Consider the following 19,668-nt stretch of genomic DNA (forward strand, 5'->3'; position numbering starts at 1 on the left):
TGATAAATCAGATAATAATATTTATGTAAATTTTCCAGTAGAAATGTTAAACAACATTCGTGAAGGCTTGCCACCTCAAGAACTTAAACTAAGAATAGGTACAATAGTAATGTTAATTCGAATTTTGAGTATATCAGATAGATTATGTAATGGTACACGATTGTGAATTACTAAATTACTAAAGTATAACGTAGAAGGCGAAATAGTAACAGGAGAAAAAATTGGTAATAAAGTTTTCATTCCAAGAATTACATTAAATACTGGAAATACTTTATCATTACCTTTTATTTTATATAGAAAACAATTCCTATTAGTTGTAGCATTTGCTATGACTATCAATAATTCTCAAGGTCAAAGTTTTGATGCCTTAGAAGTATATCTTAGAAAACTATTATTTTCTCATGGGCAATTATATGTTCCATTGTCTAGATGCCAAACCCAAAAAAAAATTTTCATCCAATTTGAATCAGAAAACAAATTTGAGATTAAAAAAATATTGTTTAGAATAAAATTTTAGAGAAACAAAAAAACGATTCTATAGTTCATTACTATCTTTATCCTTTCTTGCAAATTTTATCTTTCATTAAGAAAGCAAATTTCAGTACCGTCTAGTACCTAGATTTATGTAATCATGAACAATCCGTTTTCTGTAATATGTTTTCAGGTATACCATCATGGATGCAAAATTTTATTAGTGTGACAAATGTAACTCAAAATTTTTAAATCATGAGTGTCTATCATTGCACGAAAAAATTCACAAAAAAATTTTTTTTGTATGTGATCCGTGTAGCATTATAATGTTGGACAAAAAAAACTATTTGCGTCACACAAAGGAATGCCAAAACATTAGAAAAAATTTTGAGTGTATTAAATGCGCAAATAGTTTTAAAAGAAATTATCACTTACAGAGACATTTGAAAAGTCATGAAAAAAAAGTTCAAAAAAATATTTGTCAAAATTGTGGAAAAGGTTATGTAAGAGCAGAGCACCTTAAAAGACATTTTAGAGTATGTCATCAAAATAAACATAGTAAGTAAGATAATTGTAACAAAATTTTTTGTTATGGTCAAATCAAATTATATGTCAAAAATTAGATCACTTGTAACAGTTAATATATAAGGCTTTACGAATATATTTACATTAAATATGGGGTAGCTGCCATATTTAATGTAAATATATTCGTAAAGCCTTATATATTAACTGTTACAAGTGATCTAATTTAGGGGGAGCTGGGGGGAGTTGGGAAGAGAGCTGGGGGGGAGTGGGTTGGAGCGAGCAAAAAAGTAGGATTACTCGAAAAATGCAAGAAAATGAAAGAATAACGACCTATTTGGTGGGGAGCTAAGGGGGAGGTGGGGGGGGGGAGCAGGGGGAAGGTGAGGGTTATTGGGGTTATATAAATATATCTACCTACATTATATAGTCGTAAGAGTAAGAGCAAGGTTTTTCAAGGCATATTTTTAGAATTAAAAATTTTGTTTAAACTCAAAAGAGCTTTATTTTGATTATCTTCACAATCTCCAATGAAAAATTTTTTGTATTTGATCCAAATAATATTACCCAAAAAATTTTCAGACATAATAAACTACAAGAAAAATTTTCGTAGCTGAAAAGGCAGCATAACGTTACATGCATCTTCAAAAATTATATCGTTTTAAAAATCGTGTTCTTCTAATTCCATGAAAATATGTGTTATTAGTCAGGGAAAATAAGAAGTGATCATAAAAAATTAATGTAATTCATTATGATCAATATACATTTATTACATCAATAAATTTTAAGTAACAATTAATTTAATTCAGATTTTTTTCCATACTTCGCAAATCCAATTTGCAATTACGGGGGTTAGTGTGCAGAGCGCGCCGGGGGCATATATAGTTATAAGAGTTCAGAAATATCTATTGACCAATACAGGATAGACAGCTCATCTTAAAAAGGGTGCCACTAGAAGAAATAATAAAGCTCACCAACAAAAAGTCAAGGGCACATCTCTCTGTCTATACAAACTTTACCACTTTCATTAAAAATTAGCAGCTTGTTCTTCATATTTTTTTAAAAGCAGACCAGTTAGACCAGTTATCGTTCCCCAGCGTAGAAAATTTATTCCCGAGTATTTAAGAAAAGTGCCATAGTCTTTTAAATTTTGTAAAATATACGTCATCATATTATTTTTATACTAATAATTAATTTTATCATTTTTTAAGGCTTTAAAAAATATTAATACAAACCTTATTTTATAAAATTACTCTTATAACACAATAACAGGGGGGGTTGGCATGCTGAACGTGCAGGGGGGCAGAGCCCCACTAGTATATATATATATTGTGACTTGGTAAATTGAAAATACATCGAAACACGTCACAGAGCCCTTGTTACCAGCAATCGGTCTTCCACTTCTCGTTTTTAAGCTTTCCGTTCGTCCTAAACCCGTTCTTTGAGAATTTGCTTGTGCAATGTAAAGGAAATGTATCTGTGAACGGCAACTATCAGTGTGTTGGTGCCCTGGGAGCAAAAATATAGTAATGATGGCCAATCTGTAGTGCTGTGTTAACCGATAGTGTGTGCTGGGCCACATAGTATACGGTGCGCCTGCGCGCCGCGTTAAGGACCGACACTTGAGCTTGCTGCGAGGCTGTCACCAGAGCGTTACGGCGCGGCCTCAGCACACTATCGCCTGCCAAGTGACTGCGACGTCGTGAAGCTATGACTCCAGTGCCATACACACACACACACGAGCCAGCTCTCACATGGTCTTCCAAGTTTTACAGTGCCCTCGACGTTTGTAGCATCGCCCGGAGCATCACCAAGCACTTTATCGGAGCAATGTCCTTGTATGTTAATATACATGGAATTGGTACTGTGTATCACGTGCGTGAAAATAGTTGTCTTTAATGCCATACAAAGTCAGCCCGAGTCCCCTATTGCTAGTTACCCCGTGAGCAACACCACGATGTACTAATTAGTGGCAACAGCAAGCCACAACACTTGAATCGTCACCTTTGTGTTGTCCTGCGCCATAAGTGTAATCTTAATAGTCGTTATCAACATGAATAAATAAGCAGTTAATGATCAAGTGTTTTTTGTTGTCATGTCTCATCTTAAGCAACGCCGAGTGCAGCTGTAACAGAGTGGTGCTTCAGTGTTTGATTAATAAGTGCTTTTGAAAAAACGTAAAAGGTTATCCAATTGCGATTGCTGTATGGCACTACCTGTTGCTGCAATCAGTGCTGCCCAATACTGGCTGCACCCGGTCCTTTCCTAATCCACGTTAACAAAAAGTCGCATGGCATAGCATAAATAAAAGTATGAAAAGTTAAGTCTAAATAATCACGAACGTTAGTTGCGATCCCCGGCTAACGTTTAACAAATGGTGCTCAACACCGTTTTCTCTGCGTAAAGAGATTTAGTAGAGTTGAGTGGGACGACTACTTTTATTGCACTTCATTGTTCAATGACGCTGGTATTGTGACACACGTGTTTTCACATGTTTTGCATACACACAACATAATCTTTTTACATAATTGATATTTTACCAAATAGAATCATTCATATTTAATAACATTATGATAACCACCATATAACAAATATATACGGAATACATTTAGTTCTAAACAACTTTATTTGACCATAATTTAGCATTAGCTTAAATTTGAGTCTAATTTTATACATTTCAGAATTTTCATTGATCACGAACTTCTAAATTACCATTAAGATATATTTCTTTTAACTTTTTTCTTTTCATATTATGAATTTCAGTTATTCGTATGTGAAAATACAATAACAAGTTAACGATTACCTTTACTGATAGCCCTACTGCCAGAATAACACATAGAATAAATATAGATACACAAACATGATTCATACTTCTATGGTGTGAAAGGCAAAGGAGAGGGTCCCCGAATAGCATGGACAGCAGTAGAAGAGCAAGGAGTACCGTATCATCCAGTTGCTACGTATGGAAGCAACAAGGCCATTGGCGAAAAGATTGTCCCGTTGCTATCTACTGCTGAAAATGTGGAAAGAGAAGCGACAGGAGAAAAAATTGCCAATTTTGTGGCACATGGCGACCGTACGAAGCTTGCGAGAAGAAGACAGTAGAGATCTCTACTGCCTTAGGTGCACAACATGAAAGTTGACCATGGGTTATAACTCTGTCGCCCGTCTTTCTTGTAAATTTTAAATAATATAGCTTATGGGATTAATGCAGAATGCACTGGTCTCACATTTGTAATGGTAGCGTTAGGAAATTTATTTCTACGTACACTGATGAGTTATGAGACGAGCATAGTTGTATTTTCCAGGGCATCTCATATGATAGGGAATGTACGGAAAGCGGGGCTTGTTCGAGCTAAGCAAGCTCACTATTATGTAATTAGCTTGAAAAGGACTGTTAGCAAATTGGTTAAGGGAGTGTACTTGACAGGCCTAGAAATATGCAGGGGCGGAATATCTCCCATATTTCGAAGCAGGTGTAGGAAAAGCAAATTCAAAGAATTTAGACTTACTAGGCCAACGTTAAAGAATGAGACTTTGGAGGAACAGGGGTTCATACGGAAGACCGGTAATAGTATCCTTAACGGTTTTGATTTATGTAAAGGCATAATATAGGGAAAGATAACAGAAAAGAGTGCATAAAGCTTTGTTCGGTGGGTTGCGGAGTATTACCGGTTCTTTATGATCAGCATATCATCCGGACCACGAAATGGTGTTAATCGCTCTTTACTTCGCTATCATGACTTTACGCTAAGAAGTAATATCTTTTTATCATTTTAAATTTTAGTTATAAGTTTTTGTCTAATTTTTTTTAGAACTTATTTGTCGATGTATTTGTCGACTACATTAAAGATGAAACCACGTTACAGTAAACATCGTAGAAAATTCAAAAAAATTTCTATCACAAGCTTACGCTTTGACCCAATAAAACAATATTAAAATAAAAATAGAATTTAGACAGCTCCTAGTTGTCAAACAACAACTCACCGTCAGCCCTACTGCCCCAAAAGATTTTGTTTTTTTTTGTTTTTTTTCTCCTCTCTATTGTTATTATTTCTCTTTTCTAGTCTTCTTTCTTTTCTTTAGTTTATTATTTACCTTATACATGTTAAGTTCTTAATAAAGTTAAATGTAAACTTTCATAGCTAAAACTAGTGTAGCTAATTAAAATAAATTAAACGTTTTTTTTTTACTAAAAGTGATGGTAGTTACTGGTCAAATTCTTTCCCTTACAAACAGTCAATACAAACACAACTCTTCTATTTAACAATGGCTGCCAAATGCATAGCGCCAAGCTCTGGCTACGGTCTGGTAAAGTGTGACTGTTTGCTGACATTTAATAGCCAAGGTATTGGCTGAGTTTGAGCACGGGGAGGCTGTGTGGCCAGGTGAGGAAGAACAATGTTATACACTACTGCGCTGGAGGTCAAGGTAAAAGTAAAGTGGTGGTCACAATAAGATTTATGGAATAAATTTTTCGAATATAGCTCTTTACTTTTACTACGCGAGTATAATTTTTAATTGTTGTTTCTTTAATAAGTTTCATAACCGTAAGTATTACAATTTTTTGTTCTATTAATTATAGTAAACAGTTTTTTGTTGTATTGTTGTAAATAAACGAATACAACATTTGTACTTTATGCGGGTCAAAAAAATCTTTGAATACAAAAGTCCGGAAATCTCTAAGCAATAGATAACCTGTAAATTTTGTTATTAAATGTAATGATTATTTTTTTGTAAATGTCTGGACACATCACAAGTCGGTAACAGTGGACAGTAACAGTAATAAAATCCATAGTAAAGGACACTACATCAGCGTGACATATTTCACAGATACACAGAATAAGGCTACATGGTGCCGACCAGTAATATTCTGCAAAGATCCGGAAGAAAAAGACGATACACGACACTACCTAAACAGCTACGCGTTACACACTCACACCAGCGTACACTTCCGTAAAGTTTTTGTAGTTTCTGGCATTAGGTCCTACGCCTGCAGATTAACTTGAGCTGCACAAGATGGATGTAGGGTTTGTAAGGGGTGGTTTGTGACGTAGTGAATTAGAAATATATCCAAACACGTCACAGAGCCCTTGTCACCGGCAATAAGTGGCGAAAGTCTCGTAGGTAGCTCTCTCTCTCTCTCTCTCCTACATGTGGCTTGCTGAAGAGTACGAAATTCCGGTATCAGGCATGGAGGCGATAGCAGTAAGAGTAACTATAAAGCTCGGTCTGACTCTCTTTCCGTTCGTCCTATATCCATACCTTGAGAATGTGTGTGTGCAATGTTAAGCGAAAGTATCTGTAAACGGCAGCTATCAGTGTGTTGATGTCCCGGGAGAAAAAATATAGTAATGATGACGAATCTGTAGTGCTGTGTTGGCCGATAGTGTGTGCTGGGCCGCATAGTATATAGTGCGCTTGCGCAGTGAGACAAGAACAGATACTTAAGCTCACTGCAAGGCTGGTACCAGAGCATCATGGTGCGTTGTCAGCAGACTCTTGCCTACCGAGTTACTGCGACGTCGTGAAGTCGTGACCCCAGAAACATACACACACATATACGAGCCAGCTCTCACTAAGCACTCCACTGGAGCACTATCCTGGTAAGTAAATATATATATATAGTTGGTGCTGTGTTTTCCGTGCGTGAAAATAGTTGTCCCTAATAACCCTTTCCTAATGCCATGAAAGTCAGCCTGATTCCCCTATCGTTAGTTACTAGGTGAGCGACACCACGATGTACTCATTAATGGCAACAGCAAGCCACAACACAGGAATCGTGACCTTTGTGGTGTGCCGCGCCACAAGTGTAATCTCAATGATCGTTATCAACATAAATTAATAAGCAGTTAATGGTCAAGTGTGTCTTGTTGTCGTGTCTCGTCTTAAGCAGCGCTGAGTACAGCTGTAACAGAGTGGTGCTTTAGTGTTCGATTAATAAGTGATTCTGAATAAACGTAAAAGGTTATCAAGTTGTGATTGCTGTATGTCACTACCTGTTGCTGCAATTGGTGCTGCACAATACTGGCTGCATCCAGTCCTTTCCTAATCCACGTTAACAAAAAGTTGCATGTCATAGCATAAATAAAAGTATTGAAAGTAATGTTTTAATCATCACACACATTAGTTGCAATCCTGGCTAACATGTTACAATATATACTAGTGGGGTTTCTCTTCCTGCACGCTGCACGCACCAACTTTCCAATTTTTGAACCGGTTATATACTTCACTTTTTTGTTTGCTTTTTAAAGTTATAAAAAAAAAATTTCTCTTTAAAGTTGTTTAAGAGTCCTAACATAAGTAGTGTAAATTTAATAAATATTTATTTATAAATTTTTAAGACTACTTTTTGCCTTGTTGGTAATCGCAGAAAGTATCCAAGGAGATGAATTTAAGAAACATTTTTATTGATTTCATTCATTTGATAGTGTTTCAGGAAGAAAAGGTTTAATAGGTTTAAGTAACTTAATTTTAGCATCCTTATTTGGAATACTAATTAGGCCTAATATAAAGTAGATATAAGAATATTCGATAAAGTCATAAAAATGAGAAAATAGTGGTTATATCCTCCGGTCGTAATAAATCTCTTTTTTTGTACATCACGATTTTCAAAATTATATAAAAACAAACAGATAAAATTTTTTTATTAATGGCCCATGAGGTTTAGGAAAAATATTTCTATACAAAACGTCAACTTGTTATTTTGTTTCTCGAAGAAAAAAATCTTATCCATGGCGTGGACTGGTATAGTATCAATGTTTCCAAATAGAATGACCATTCATAAAACATTTCGTTTACTATTAGACTTAAACAACGTTGAAAGTTTGTTTTAGGAATTTGAATCCGAAAAAAAATTGAAAGAAGTAGAGTTAATTATATAAGATAAGGCTTTTATGATCCTGAAAAAAGCCTTAGAAATAGATGAAAGAACATTACGTGATACAAATTTCTATTTTTGTAATAAATCAATTGTTTTAGGGGGTGATTTGAGACGGATTCTTTTAGTTGAAAAAAAAAAAAAAAGAATAGAAGTAGAAGCATGATTATACAAGAAAACAGTGAATCATCATATCTTCAGTAGTTGTTTTGTATTTTTAAACTTAAAATTATGTATCTATAAATTTAATTGACAAAAAGTTTTTTTATTTATTATTAGATATTGTAGACGAAAAAATTAAGTTGTTTTAAGTACCGAATACATAAAGACACCTGTTGTTCATTCTAATACTTTTTGTAAAGATATTAACTTTTTAATAAATAGAGTTATGGTTACTTCTTGCCTTGAATTGACATACTTTTAAGTAATAGAATTCTAAGTTATGCAAAAAGAGAAATAAAAACATATAACAGCATAAATTATGCTGATTACAAGCGTTAATAAATCTGATAGTACTCTTTAAATAAATTTTCTATTTAAATTTCTAAACAATATTCGTAAAGGCTTACCACTGCATAAGCTTGATTTAAAAATTGAAGCAATTGTTATGTTAATACAAATTCAAGTATAGTTAATGGCTAATGTAACGGTACAAGATTACAAATTACAAAATTACTATACTACAATATATGTATACAGAAAACAATTTTCTATAGTCTTAGCGTTTTCAATGACTCTCAATAGATCTTAAGGTCAAAGTTATAATTATATCGGGTTATATTTTTAAAAACCACCGTTTTGGCACGGTCAAGTACACGTCGTGTTATCAAGATGTGAAAATAAAAATGAAATTTATATTCAGATAAAACGTGATGATTATTTGAAAATAGTAAATATCATTTGGAAAAAAATTTTTGACGTTAACTAATCTGATGAAGATAAAAATAATTTAATTTCTTTACATTAGTAAAAGTAAGAGATTGTCACTAATAATCTTTTCCAGATTTTTCAATTCATAAATAAATGTATTAAATTAATGAAATTCTTATCTCAATATTGTTTCATGACAATACGCATTATTTGGCATTTTTCAATGAATACGATTTCTATTATTTAATAGTAAATAGGGCCACAAGCATCCATGGTTTAAATATTTTTTAAGTTTTTTTGTTGTTATTAATTAAGTATAAAATTGTATCATATTTTCTTATGCATATCCAATAATGTAATTTATAATCTGTTAGAAAATTTAAAAAAAAACCAGAGCACCATAGCACTACTTCAGTGGTGGTGTGGCAATGTGCTAATGTGCTTAAAATTAGGGGCTTTCTCAAAACTGTAAGAAGAGCTGAGACAGAAGAAGCAAATAATCATAGATAATTAGAAATGATCAGAAAATCAATGTAATTTTACCTTATTAAGAGATGCGGCTGAAGGGTGACTGGAGAGAGTTCTGCAAAATTGTGTTAGATTATCCGGTTGTTAGGTTATAAAGTTATGAAGAGGTGTGGAAAGAGACTAAACAAAAATTTAACCTAATTAAATCAGGTAAAAACTGGCAGCATGAAAATGTGCTAACAAATTATACAACTGATAAAATTATTACATTCAAATAAGAAATAATTACGTGGAGCTACAGAGTGGTGAAAACTGGCTGCTTAGAAACTGTGAAAAGGCTAAAAGTTTTCTCTAAAAAGTGTAAGGAGAGTTGAGAGTGGAGGTGCAAAAAGTAATTAAACTTATGATGACACAATTACTGATATAATTTCATTTCATTCAGAGATGCTGCTGATAAAACGCTAAAGGGAGTTCTTTTATATCGTAAGGAAGGCTTATTGAGTTATTAATAACTTAATTTTTTAGGTTATAAGGTTATCAAATTATAAGGGTGGTGGGTGGGGGTTGAAATGAAAATTTAACCCAATAATAATATAGTTAAAACTTTTAAAACTTCACCTTTTTCAGAGAGACAGTCGAAGGGGGTGGAGGAGGGACTGAGGGGGGCTCTTAAAAACTTAGCAGGGGGCTAAAAGAGGGGTGGGGGGTGAAGGGGGTCTTACCAATAATTGAACAAAAAAAAAATTATGTCAAGTATGTTAGAATTCACCTTATTTAAAGAGGGGGCTGAGACGGTCTGAGGATGGGTGGGGGGGTGACGGAGAGGGGTGTTAGTGTGGATTTTCTTATAATAGTTTGACATAGCATTACGTATGGCAAGTTTATTACGATTACGTAGTCGATTACGGATTCCTCCGTAACTGTTCTGACGGTTATATTTAAATGTGCAACATGCAGCGTTTCTCGCTCTCAAAATTTCACACATCTCAACCGTAATCCATGGAGCAGGGTGACTTAAACGTATAATAAATGTGTCCCAAGACTGTCATATAAATTCAAAAGGTTTAGCGAATATATCGTAATTCCAAAACTCACGTCAAGTGAAAAAAAAAACGGTTGCTAATCAATTAATATTAGGCCATTTTGTAAGCGGGTTAAATCATGTTCTTTGAAGCAGTGACGCGTGACTGTCTTTGGTGCTGGAGGCAGGTGATTATACTTTTAACAAGCAAGAAGCACGTTATGCTGTAATATACTAGGCAAATAATGCTGAGAAACGAAAGAAAGACAAGAATCATCTATAAGGTAGAAGTAATTAACAGTAAAGAAGGGATTTTCTACATGGTGTGTTTGGTTGAAGGGTAGACGCTTAAGGTTGGAAGTAAGCAAGTATTCTACAAATGTATTCCTAGGTGAAAGTGTAGAGAACCAGTCAATATTAAAATTACCAAAAAAAATATTATCATACGCACTATTGCAGCCGAGCAGAGTATCCTTAAACGTATTACACTAGAAACCTGCCATAGGAGGATTAGAAACTGTCACGCAAAGAACTTTGCAAGAGCTTATAAGCAACTCTACAACGAGGTTATTAGGACGCAGAACATTTTCGGGCCACATAGGAGTAGATGTAACAATAGAGGTCCTAATAGATTCATACGCGTTTATAGCAATGCCACCTTCACCACGATCAGCTTGATCTTTGCGGATAAGGTGATAGAGTGGAATGCTGAACTAAGCTGAGTCATAATGTGACTTAAGGAAATATTTGTACATGCCCATAATATGTACCCCATGTATAAAAATAAATTTACGTACATTAATAGAATTAGCGTTAAGCAATTGCGCCTTGCAAAGGCTGATACACAAATACTTATCAGCCATAGTTTACACAAGATATAGCACTCTCAACTTTTTTACGCAGTATTGGACGTCTGACCCTATGAAAGATACTATGATTGACGTTCGCAGACATATAAGACACTAGACAACAGCCACAACGCAAATTATTCTTATTTCTGTACGAATTAGACTTACTGCGGCACAGAAACCGCAAAGTGCATCGCCTTGACACTCATTAGCAATATGGCCAAACTTCAAATACTTCTAGCATTGCAGTATGGATACATGATTGTCAACTTTGCAGAGTAACTGATTGATAAAAACACGAACTTATTCGCAAGAGGATTTATCATGTTCTGGTGGGACCTCTATGAAACACGACCGAAAATTCTTACCATTGTGCAAATGATACATGTAAATGACTTTGATGAGATCTTTATTACACTTGGGTGGATTTTGATTTAAAATACATTCAATAATATCAGAGTCTTTGAATACAGTATGAACGCCGTGTAATATAAGCCAAGGGTTCCTAAATGGATTAGGTTTCTTCTCAATCTTTGGACACTTATCGGACAACTATTTCTTTATTGCATTGGAATCGAGTGATTTCAAGAATTACAAAACTTCTCCTTGTATGTAAAATTCTTTTTACATTTGTTTTTTGCTGTTCTAGGTTGATAACCTTTTTGACTGTCTCATGCATAATTTTCAAGCTAGAAAAACCGACTTTGGTCTTATAACAAGGATCTATGGTAACACGATTAAGACGCTGAACTTTAAGTCAATTATTAGAATTGAATATTTTCTTACAACTATTACTGCGTAATGTATTTCAAACTGGCCCCAAAAAAAAAAAGCAGAAGAAAAAACATGCGTAGTAGCAACTACCAAGAAAGAACGATCCATAGCTGCCATTGGGACACCACCCGCTACGGCCGTGGCACTGCCAGCATCAACACTTATTTTTTTAATTGTATCACGCGCATGATTCATTGCATTAATGCAGGATCCATGCACGCGTTAAACTTCAAGCTTACAAAGATAGGAGGTGGAAATTTTTGTTATAATAGAGTTAAAGCTGTTAGTTGCATCGCAAAGTTTAGCTTTAACACCACTATTCTCCTGATTTCCAAGCAAGCTCAGAATAATGTCCCGATGTTTATTTACCTTGCCAAGCAGTTTTACTGCATCAACATTAGAAAGCAGAAATGAACCTTTGTCCGATTCAAACGAATTATTACGCATCCCACCTTCTTTACTACCGTCACTATCCTCGCTCATCACAACATTCACAGAGAGCAACGCGAAAACTGAACACACATACAACAGCAGGCCTCCTTGCCAAAGAAGATCGCTATGACGGTATCTTTCGCGGCTGCGCAACGGCTCACGAATTGAATAGCTCATAAGAGTCAGCAGGCGCACCTGAGGGATGTCGTCCAAGAGATTCCATGAATCCAGATCCCAGTCGATCACCTCTAGCAATCGAGCTCCACGAACAACAGCCAGCCCTCAGGAAGCAACAGTCAACACCACAAGAAGCCACGGCAGCAAGCCCGGAAACGAAGCAGCAATAGCACCGACGCACAACAGCACAGTCCAAGTCAACGCAGGAGAAAAACCAAACGATGACGAAAAACCACAACTTTTGAAGGAGATAACACTCACACAGGAAGTTACAGTAAAGAAGTGTGCAACAGACATGTAACAAAGATGCCCGAAGGCAAAAGGTGTCAGTAAAAGATCAAAAAATAAAGGATAGATTAAAGCCAATCTTGTCAGCTACTAAGCATAACCAATGGTCGTCCTGAGAAGAAGGGAGAGAGAGAGAGAAAGAGAGAGAGAGAGTCAGTGCGCAAAGAGAGGAGCAGAGGTAGTTCATGTGAAAAACTAGTCATTTATTCTCTTGTCCTCTCGCAGTTTTTCATAACATTTATTCGTAAAGCTTTTTCGTAATATTTTTCCTTATCTAGGTGTCCAAGCCAAATCCGGCACAAGGAACTTTATTCCAAAATCTTTTTTGCATTTATTAAATGTATACATTTTATTCCTTGAAAAAATAATACATATTTTCTTTAAGATCTAATAACCTAAATTGCTGTTTTTGGTGGTAGTTACAACATTAAAATTATTCCAAGAACATCTATGTTATTGATTTATAGGAAAAAATTAGAATAGTAAATGTTAGAAGTAACATAAATAATCATTATCATCGTAAAGGATATTGTGTGGATTTTAATAAATTATTTTAAAGTAGTTTAAAAAATTTGAAAGATTGTTTTTTATTATTGTAATTAGTTTTCGCATACACTAGTTTAAAATGGACATATTCTGTAAAAAAATATTTTCTAAATCAAGAGTTAACCTACAACCATTAGAAGCAGAGATAATTTTTCTCACGATCGTACTTTAAATATTAATAGAACTTTTTATCTAATCTATTTTTTGTATAATGAAATTTTAATTTAAATTTAATGATTTTTTCAGTGATAATCTACAAGCTGACAGGTTAATTGAAATATAGAGTAGATACACTAGTTAAAATTAGTGTTTGTGCACCAGCAGTTACGATCATACGAGGTCAGATTCCTTGCTAACTGCGTGCAAGCAACTGCTGGGTAAAGAATAAACGCTCTTTATGCTTGTTATAATCTGGGATAGAAACTTTAACTATTGGGCTGGTATTTTTTATGAAAAACTGTAGTTAAAGATCATTAAATAATTTTTTTGTAGTATCATAAAGTATTTTAGAGTAACTTGTCTAAGCCCTAAATGTTAAGGTTAATAGAAGCAGTCGTAAAAATAAAAAAAAAAATTCTCTTTGCTACTAAAATGCCGTAAATTTTTTTTTTAAGTCAGATACAAATTTTAGATTCTTAACGTAAGAATATCGTTATAGAAGCACCTGTATTGATGACGATATTAAATTTTTGATAAAGCGTTTTCTTAACTAGTGATACATCTACTACAAAAATTAGCACCTGTATTGATGACGATATTCAATTTGCAATGAAGAGTTCTTTTCAACTTGTGATACATCTATTACAAAAATTTATTTTTCTTAAAATTTGAAGATCTCACGTTAAACTCATAAAAAATGCGATGACCCCTTATTGTTAATCGTTGGACCACTTTTCAAGCAAAAAATCGGTTCATAAGAACATGCCTTCATTACAAAACTTTGAGTTGCGCAAGACAGTGAAACACAAAAGGTTTAGAATTTAACAAAATTTCTTACCACAGTAACTCATTTTATAAGGAGAAGCGTTGGCTCGGTGGTAAGCATGCTTGTTACTGATATAACGCTGTTCTAGAGGTCGTAGGTTTGATTCCCGGTAAATGCAGATTTTTTCAAAAACTGTTTTCATCAGGAAAAGTTCCTATATAACCCCAGTTGTTTCAAAGCGGGTTAATCCACGAAATTTTCCTTCATAGTAATTCCAGGGTTTATTCCTTGCCCCACAAGTCTTCGGGCCTGGGTGAATGTGAAACAGTGTTAGGAGGTAGGGATTAGCGAATCCGATGCGCCAAGCAAGGATTGCTGGCCTGACTGGCAAGAAGTGGTCCCTGAAACACGGGGCCTCTCTGGGGATGCTCATTAGCCTGTATTTAATGGTTCGGCAGAGAGTGCTGGCTTAACCGGTGAGGAGTGTACGTCCTGGAATATGGAGTCCTTTCCGGGAGAAGGCTACTCATTGGCGAGTGGACCCCGATGCACTATTGGTGCAGAGAGTGTCAGCTTAACTGGCAAGGTGTATTACCAGAGATACTTGCACTGTGCCCATGGATTAAGTATAACATCAGTAAAAGGGACAGAAAATCAGTACAGCAATACACCCCCACACATAGGTGGTTGGCCCTAGCGACTAAGCCAATAGGCTGTCGTGGTAACCCGGTAAAAAAAAACAAAAAAAAAAAAACTCAAAACTCATTTTGTAGATCTGTCAAATACCTAAGTTATTTTATTGATCTTATAACTAGTGCCTGAGGAACTCAGGATAAACATATATCTTTTTATATTATATAGTAATGTTAGTGAGTTTTCCAAGCTCTTAGCCCCCCCCCCCTATGTTTCAATTGGGTTCAAGTTTCTAATCATCCCCTCACGCCCACAATTTTTGTAAATATCTCCTTCCCCTCTAAATGCCCCCCCACTGCCCCCACATGTTTTAATTGGGTTCAAACTTTCAAACGTCCCCCCACCGCCCCGTACATAACAAGCAAATTTCCAAACCATCTATGAGGTATTGTTAATGACGCGTTGATTTTTTTTTCATTTTTTCAATAAGTTTATTGATAATATTATTTAGAAGTATAACTTTACTACACAATAAAATTATACGAGTGCCATATAGAATTAATAAACCAGTCGAATATCTCAATCGTGGTTCTCGCCATTAGCCCTTCTTTTTATGAAAAAGCAATTTAAATAATTTATTAAAGCTAACTTTGTTTTTTACTTAGCAGTTTATGTACTAGAACAAACTTCTTGATTATAAGTCTGAAATTTTTACTTAAAAAAGGAAATTTTTTGTTCTATATTCTGATAATGATAATATTGTTAGTTAAACTTGAAGATAAAATTATTCCGTAAAATTTGCTTATTAAATACAATTAAATGAAATTTAAAAAATTTCTTTCCAAACTATATTTTCTGTTTTTAATTTATCATCAGGGTCAGTTCAAATGCATAATCCATTTTTAATTTTGCATCTTGATAAAACAACATACAGTTGGCCATGCAAGAATACTTGTTTTTTTGAAATATAAACCAAATTTGTCAAAACTTTGGCCTTAGGATTTTTTAATGATCATTAAAAATGCAAATACTAAAGGAAATTGATTTCTGTACAATATAACGGGTAATAATGATGTATTTCCAGTATATAAATTTATCTTAGGAATAAAAACTTTTTCTCTGATTTTTTTATCAGTTATAATTTTAGCTTTAATGCTATATTTAAACAATTGTGTTATTTATAATTTTATACCATTACATAAGCCGTCAGCAATACTTCAATTCCTGATGAACATAACGATCGCTCCAATTTTTAAATATAGCTTATGAGGTAGCCAACCTTCACGAATATTACTTAAAACTACAACTGGAAAATTTGTATAAATATTGTCGTCAGACTTATGAACCCCTTTATAAGTTGCATGATCTATGCTATTGTAAGTTTTCATTTCTTCTGGTAAATGACTTAGAATTTTGTTGTTTAAAAATTGAGTATATTCATAATGAGAAGTGAGAATAACATTATGTACTGAACAATTCATTTTTAAAGAAAATTGTTGAGCACACATCATCAGTGTTTTATAATTCATAAATCGTAAATGATTTCATTAATCCTTCTCCGATTTCTAACATTAATTTAAAAAATTCTGAGTCATTACAGCAAATATTATTATTTCATTTTACTATATAAAAATATGACTAAAGAAATGATGATTCATTACTTTCGGATATAATCATACTTCTATTATTGTTTTTTAAAACCGGAAGAATTTGACGGTAATCTCCACTTAAAATTATTAATTTATTTTATAAATGGATGTCTATATTACATTACTTACACAAAGTTTTGGTGACTATTTTCAATGCTTTTTTTTAAATTATTGAAACCTCACTCCAAATGATTAAATCTAGTACTTTTAATTTTTTCCTGTTTAATTCCGATTTAAAAATTGACTTTTTAACGAAATTCAATCTAAAAGTGAACGAAAAATTCTGTGACTTTTCATTTCTTTAGAAGGTAAAATTAAGGAAATACCAGTCCATGCCATCGATAAAATTTATTTACCAACCAAAATAAAGTAGTATACCAAAGTTTTGTATAAGAATGCTTTTCTTGAAACACCATGACCATCAATAAAGATAACTCTATTTTCTTCCTTCACATATTGTCTTAAAAATTTTTGTTTGATCAGCATTTAATTAACCATACATGTATTTAAACGTTTATGAACCAAATTCAATTTCTTTAAAATTATCATTTTCTTCTGATTGAATATTTACAGGCATTGGTAAACTGAACGATTCATAAGACTTATCTTCCGATTAGAAAATTTGATTTATAAGTACAAGGGCACGACTCTGTTTATCGTCGATAAAATCTTCACTAAAATGACCTTTATACTTTACCCAAATTTTATCACCTTGTATATTATCCAAAATTAAAAACCAAGCAAAAATTTTCCGGAATTGATAAGGTAACATGACCGTAATAGCTTCATACAACATATCATCAATTTGTGAATCATAATCAATGAATCCCATAGCTTGGGACGTTTTAAAGTGATTTTATGCTAATCATTTGCCATGGAGGATAATGTTACGAGTCACTTGATCTTATTAATGGTAGGGTTAATAACATCTGACTTTGTGTGCGTAAAGACAAAGCACAACACTATTAAAATGACTATTTAAGTAAACTAAAATATTACATATGTATTTATATCGTAGAAAATAATGAAACCACCCCAAGAAGTATCCCGAGAACGTAGGAAGGTAGTGAATATCAAGGATGGTACGGAGACCCATCACCGTAGATATGTATCTACAAACGGACTTCATCCAGAAAAGATATATGAAAAATCTCTGCCCCTGCTCAGAACTTACCAGATCAATAACGAAGTGGCTTCTTGATTTAAGATACGACTTATTATACGAAGTACATTAATTTGTTCCTTCGCTGATGATAACAAAGTAATTGAGGAAATAAATAACTACATTGTACCCAGATTAATTGTAAGGGAAACCAAAAGTGAGATACATTTAAATTTATGGCTGATTACATCAGATAGCATGTAGGCTATAAGGAAAAAAATAAATAAATTATACTTTTTTTTACACGAAAAAGAATTATTTTAAAAGCAATTTGCCTATTACGAATATTATACCAAGACTTCAAATTTTATCTATAAGTAAACCACGAACATTGATTTATTGAGAAAAATTATACAAATAAAATCTCTGAATCAAATCTGTAAGGATTTGGAAAAGAGCAACAAGATATTCGTATACGGGAAAATAACGTCATAGGGCGTTTAATTAGTCACCCTACAAAAGTCTTGTACTAAAATGAACCAATGCTACGAGTTTTCGAGAGAGCTAGTTGTTGCAACTAGTCAAGGAAAAAGTTCGTCGCAAAGTGTAACTGAGTACTGAGCTAGATTTTTTATAAAAAAAAATAACATGTTACGTTTACTTGATAAATGATAAAAAATTCGTAAATAAATATAATAAGTTATGTAAAAATTTCCTTTTGAACAATATTTTCTATTCCTGTTTTTTCTCTCTTTTCACTTGACTCAATATATTATTTTTATTTTTGCATCTTAATAAAGCTACATACAATTGACAATGAAAAAATGAGGGTTTTTTTATGCACAGGTCTACATTTTCAAAATTTTGACCTTTACATTTGTTTATAGTCTTAGAAAAAGCCACAACGATTGGTATTTGTTTGCGATACAAAATAAAAGGTAATTTTGAGATATTTCCTATGTTTAAAGTTATTCTTGGAATAAAGACTTTATTTAAAATTTTTTTCCGGTTATTATTTCTCTTTCTATATTATACTCTTAGAATTGCATGATTCGTAAGCGTGTTTCATGACACAATCCTTCTGATATACTTCAATTTTTAAGTAACATCACCATTGTACCAATTTTTAGATTTACATCATTAGGTGGTAATTCTTCACAAGTGTTTCACAATATACACGGGTCATTCTTTTACAAACTGAACGAATTTTGCTATAAATTAATCGTTACCTCTCCGATTCAGCTGAAAATTTATTTTCAGTTTAATTACAAAATAAGTGATAGGTGTCCGAGAAATTTTCTTTTTTTTATCACCTATTTTCGATTTTATAAGTTATACCAAATTTTATAATAGTGGTTGGAGACTCATTTTAAACAATGTATAGCTCCGAATCCTTAAGAGCTACAAAATTTATACCAACGTCACTTTTGTAGCTAAAGAGTTGAACTTAAAAAAAAAAAATTTATTATATAATTAATGTGGTTATTAAAAATTTAATTGTTTTAATCAATTTTATACTATTGCCCCCAAAATAAATCGAGTTTTAATTATTACCATTGTATTTTGCTCCAAATTTTACGTAAAAATTATGTTTTTTAAATATGGAGACTTTTTGATTGTTATTTTCAAATTTTCAAAATATCAATTTATGTAGCGCGTAATGGTAAAAAAACTGTTTTTTGAGTATAAAATGATATCTGTACCTCGTATCAAAAAAAGTTAAAAGTAAAAGTTGTAGATAATTGAAAGATGTACAAGTTTTGTACTTGCCATTTGTCAGTATAACCTCAAATTTTGTATTATCATGCAAAAAAGCGAGAAATCACCATTTCATCATTTATTTAGTATAAATTTTCAATAAAATTAAATAATGAGTAATTTGTTTTCCAATCTAATCTTCTAAATAATGAAAACAAATTTTTATTAAAGAAAAAAAAAAAAATTATTAACCACTAGACAAAAAAATAATAACAATGCTCGACATAACATCAACACGTAAACTGTGTTTTGTTCTTCAAATCTTTTTATTGCTTCTTTGTGTTTTATTGTTTACTAATTGTCT

General features: G+C 33.1%; 1 protein-coding gene across 1 annotated transcript in view; it reads right to left on the reverse strand.

Moving 5' to 3' along the window:
* Positions 1-19,668, reverse strand: part of phr6-4 ((6-4)-photolyase) — an 880,148-nt gene that overhangs the window by 77,187 nt on the left and 783,293 nt on the right. The gene's annotated exons all lie outside the window — the stretch shown is intronic.

Source organism: Copidosoma floridanum, unplaced genomic scaffold (genome assembly GCF_036245765.1).
Source record: "Copidosoma floridanum isolate Cflo_tuat_1 unplaced genomic scaffold, Cflo_Japanese_pri ptg000005l, whole genome shotgun sequence".
NCBI lineage: Eukaryota > Metazoa > Arthropoda > Insecta > Hymenoptera > Encyrtidae > Copidosoma > Copidosoma floridanum.